We start from the raw sequence: 5541 nt of genomic DNA, 5'->3' as shown, positions 1-5541 counted from the left end.
TCATGTAGTTCCTGACTTTCCCTTGCTAGATAGATTCCCAAACATTTTATACTATTGGCAGTTATTTTAAATGGAATTTCTTTTTATATCTCTTGCTGTTGTATTTTGTTGGTGCTGTATAACAATACTGAGGATCTATGTGGATTTATTTTGTATCCTGCAACTTTGCTAAAATTGTGAATTATTTGTAATACCTTTTTTGTAGAATCTCTGGGTTTCTCTAAGTATACTATCATATCATCTTCAAAGAGTGATAATTTGTTTTCCTCATTACCCACTCTAATTCCTTTAATCTTTCTCAATTCTTATTGTTGAAGCTAGTGTTTCTAGTACAATATTGAATAGTAATGATGATGGTGAGCAATATTGTTTCACTCTTGATCTTACTAGGAATGGCTTTGTAATTGTATCTCTTGATGTTCGATTTTTGTAACAATGTAAAATAATGCTGATGATTTGTGAAAATTTATTTTGTATCCTGCAACTTTGCTAAAGTTTCAGATTATTTCTAGTAGCTTTTTAGTTGATTCTCTGGGGTTCTCTAAGTAGACTATAATATCATCTGTAAAGAGTGATAATTTGGTATCTTCATTACTTACTATTACTCTAATTCTATTAATCTTTTTTTTTTCTTCTCTTATTGCCAAATCTAGCATTACTAATACAATATGTAATAGTAACGGTGATAGTGGGCAACCTTGTTTCACATCTGATTTTATTGGGAATGGTTCCAGTTTATCCTCATTTCACATGATGCTTACTGACAGTTTTAAGTAGATGCTACTGAGTGTTGTAAGGAAAAGTCCATCCATTCTTAATACTCTCTAGTGTTTTTTATTAGTAATGGGTATTGGATTATATCAAATGCTTTTTCTTAATCTATTGAGATAATCATGTTTTTTTTTCTTTATTTGGTTGTTGATATGTTCAATTATGCTAATATTTTTCGTAATATCCATCCTGCATTGCATTCCTGGAATAAATTTAATTTTGCTGTGATATATTTTCCTGGGGATGATTTTCTGTAATCTTTTTGTTAATATTTTATCTAAAATTTTTGCATCAATATTCATTAGGGGGATTACTCTATAAATTTATTTCTTTGTTTTCATCCTACCTGGTTTAGGTGTCAGTATCATGTCTGTGTCATAAAAAGCAATTTGGTAAGAATCCTTCATTTCCTAATGTTTAAAATAGTTTTTATAGTATTGGAGTTAATTGTTTTTAAATGTTTGGTAGAATTCACATGTAAATTCACCTGGTACTAGGGACTTTTTCTTGGGAATGAATTAATAATTTATTCTATTTATTTTTCTAAAAGGGGACCATTTAAGTAATTTATTTTCTCTTCTGTTTATCTGAACAACCTACATTTTTGTAGGTGTTCTGTCATTTCACTTAGTTTGTCAAATTCATTGGCATAAAGTTGGACAAAGCAACTCCTAATAATTGCTCTAGTTTCCTCTTTTTTGGTGCATAATTCTCCATTTTCATTTTTGAGACTAATAATTTAATTTTTTTCTTTCCTTTTTGTAATCAAATTAAATAAAAGTTTATTTTGCTGGTTTTTTTTTCACAAAACTCTTAGTTTTATTTAAAAATTCAATAGTTTTTTCAGTTTCAATTTTATTGATATCTCCTTTTATTTTTAGAATTTCAAATTTGGTATTTGATAGGGAGGGGGGTTAACTTGTTCTTTTTCTAGCTATTTTTAGTGGTAAGCCCATTTCATTGATCTTCTCATTCTCTATCTTATGCAAGTAAGCATCTAGAGATATAAAATTTCCCTTTATTACTGCTTTGGATGCATCCCACATATTTTGGTATATCGTCTCATTATTGTCATTCTCTTAGATGAAATTACTGATTTTGTCTATGATTTGCTATTTCACCCATTCATTCTTTAGGATGAGATTATTTTCTAATTTCTTTTTGTTTTATTTTCCACTGGCACTTTATTGAATGTAATTTTTATTGGATCATAATCTGAAAAAAACCCATTTAATATGTCTATCTTTCTGCATTTAATTTTGAGGTCTTTATGTCCTAATAGATGATCAATTTTTGTATAGGTTCCATAAACTGCTGAGAAGAAAATGTACTCCTTCCTGTCTTCATTAATTTCCTCCAAAGATCTATCATATTTAACTTTTCCAGTATCCTATTTATCTTTTTAATTTCTTTCTTATTTATTTTGTAATTTGATTTATCTAGTTCTGAGAGAGCAAGACTGAGATCTCCCACTATTATAGTTTTGCTTTCTTTTTCTTCTTATATCTCTCTTAACTTCCCCTTTAGAGGGGCGGAGCCAAGATGGCGGAGAAGATACACGCAACTGTGTAAGCTCCTTTCTTCCCTCACAACCAACTAGATTTAATCAGCCTCAGAAATAGCATTGGACTGATAGAATCCACAAGGACTGGAAGCATGCCTTACCAGCTGAAGAGAAACTGGAGTTTCAGCAGGAAAGGTCAGCTCCCAGGGGAGGAAGAAGAGAGGACAGCGCAGACAGTGGGTTAGTGGCACACAGCGCCGGTCCCACTGGGGAGGGCTCTGGGATCAGAGAATCCACTGACATAAAAGAATGTGGCACAGGCTGTTAGCTCTTCTCTGCTTATAAAACAGCAGTTCTGAGGAGAAATATAAGCCACTTTAAAATTTAAAACCAGATTGGATCTTACCGGATCCCAGGGGTGACTCAGCAGATCTCAGCACTAGGGTGTGGCCAACATAGGCAATCCAGGCTTTTACCTGGGGGGACTTAAGATATTGAAGAGTGGGCGGGGCAGTAACTCATAGTGCCTGGCTCAGCTGGAGGAGGTGGAATGGAAGTCCCAGAGAAGTAGAACCTTTGAACTAGGGACCGCAGTTTCTGGCAGACACTTCCAGTTTGAGTGCAGGGGCTTTTCACATCACCTGCTGCAGACATCCAGGTCCCACCGGGACACATAGGCTAGACTTTGAGTCGCCTTTACTGTTCAGTCTCAAACCTCAGGGAAGCCGCTAAAACACAGCACCCTCAGGGCACAGCAGTGCTAGTCACCTCTGAGGCACTTCCAGGGAGGGGGTGGGGAACTCTCTCCCAGAGCTCTATCTTAGCTCAGGTGCTGGGGCCGCTGCATCCATCCAGTCTGGGAGGAAGCTGGTAAATAAATAAATAAATAATTTCCTACCCCAGGGACAGACCCCAAAAGATTTTTTAAGTATGAGCAAGAAGCCCCAAAAAACCATAGATTCCTTTTACACAGAGAAAGAGTGGGTATCCAACCCCGAGGAAGTTAATAGCAGAGAGTCAGCAGATAACAACCTAAAGGGGAACGATTCCTGCCCCTCATCACATAACTCTCTCCATGAAGAGACTATTAAAAACTTAAGAGAGTTTGAAGAAAAATGGGGAAAGGAAAGGGAAGCTATGATAGAGAATAACAACGTTCTGAAATTGGAGTTGGAAAAAATAAAGAATTCACAGGAGATGCAAAAAAAAAAAAAATGAAACAATGGAAATAAATGTCAGATACCTTCTTGAGAACTATTGGACACCCTGAAAATTATAATGAAAAAAAAAGAGCTTGGACACCAATTTCTAGGAAATTATCAAAGAGACCTGCCCAGAAGTTATAGAAAAAGAGGCTAAACTAGAAATTGAAAGAATTCATGAATCACCTACTGAAAGGAACCCTAAAATCAAAACACCAAGAAATATAGTGGCCAAATTCCAGAACCATCAAATGAAGGAAAAAATACTGCAAGGTGCTAGGAAAAAACAAAAAACAAAAAACAAAAAAACCCAATAATAACAATTCAAATATGGAGGAGCCACAATAAAGATTGCCCAGGATCTAGCAGCATCCACACTAAAGGATCGAAGGGCCTAGAATATTATATTCCAAAAGGCTAAGGAATTTAGTATGCAGCCAAAAATATCTTACCCAGGAAAAATGAGCATCTTTTTTACAGGGAAGAAGATGGACATTCAAGGAAATAAGTGAATTTCATCTATTTTTGATGAAAAAACCCAAACTAAATAAAAAGTTTGATCTACAAATATAGAACTCAAGAGAAACCAAAAAAGGTAAAAATAAATCTTGGGAACTACATTTCTGCTATAAAGATATATAAATTACACATGTATACATTGCTCTAAATTACAGTGGTCCTCAAACTTTTTAAATAGGGGGGCCAGTTCACTGTCCCTCAGACTGTTGGAGGACCAGACTACAGTAAAAACAAAAACTCACACTCTGTCTCCATCCCTCAGTCCATTTGCCATAACCCAGGGGGCCACATAAACGTCCTCATTGGGCTGCATCTGGCCCTGCTCTAGAAACTAGAAGTGGAAAGGAAATTGTACCCATAATAGGGTAATGTGGAGGTATTACATCTCATGAAGAGGCAAAGGAAACCTATTATATGTGAGAGAAAGAATGGATGGGAATGAACATAGTGTGTATCTTACTGCCATTGGAATTTACTTAAAGGGAAAATATTAGAATTTTCGATTTATGGTGAAACTTCTCCCACCTCATTGAAAAATGGGAGGGGAAAAGTGAAACTGGGACATTGATGCATTGCTGGTGGAGTTGCATCGATGCAATCACTGTGAACAAATCCAACCATTCTGGAGAACAATATGGAATTCTCCCCCAAAACTTATTAAACTGTACATACTCTTTGATCCAGTACTGCTATTACTAGGCTTATATCCCAAAGAAATACTAAAGAAGGGAAAGGGACCTGAATGTGCCAAAATGTTTGTGGTGGCCCTTTTTGTAGTGGCTAGAAACTGGAAAATGAATTGATGACCATCAATTGGAGAATGGTTGGGTAAATTGTGGTATATGAATGTTATGGAATATTGTTGTTCTCTAAGAAATGACCAACAACATGAATACAAAGAGGCTTGGAGAGACTTACATGAACTGATGCTAAGTTAAATGAGCAAAACCAGGAGATCATTATACACTTCAACAACAGTACTGTGTGAGGATGTATTCTGATGGAACTGGATATCTTTGACAAAGAGAATATCTAATTCAGTTCCAATTGATCAAGGAAGGACATAATCAGCTACATCCAGAAAAGGAATACTGGGAAATGAGTGTAAACTGTTTGCATTTTTGTTTTTCTTCCCAGGTTATTTTGACCTTCTGAATCCAATACTCCCTGTGTAACAAGAGAACTGTTCAGTTCTGCACACATATATTGTATCTAGGATATACTATAACATATTTAATATGTACAAGACTTTTTTGCCAATTAGGGAAGGAGGTAGAGGGAGGGAAGGGAAAAGTTGGAACAGATGTGAGTGAAAGGGATAATGTTGTAAAAAATTACCCATTACCCAGGCATATGTTCTGTCAATAAAATGTTATAGTAAAAAAAAGAAAAAAAATGCATATTGTAGGATTTTGTCTTTTAATACAGTCTGCTATCAGCTTATGTTTTATGGAAGAGTTCACCTATTTATTTTCAGTGAAAACCACTAATTCTGTCTTTCCTGCCATCATACTAACTTAAAATTAAACTTTTCTTTTTCCTTTT

The sequence above is a fragment of the Sminthopsis crassicaudata genome, chromosome 1 (assembly GCF_048593235.1).
Source record: "Sminthopsis crassicaudata isolate SCR6 chromosome 1, ASM4859323v1, whole genome shotgun sequence".
NCBI classification, from domain to species: domain Eukaryota; kingdom Metazoa; phylum Chordata; class Mammalia; order Dasyuromorphia; family Dasyuridae; genus Sminthopsis; species Sminthopsis crassicaudata.
Note: the sequence above shows the minus strand (reverse complement) of the source record.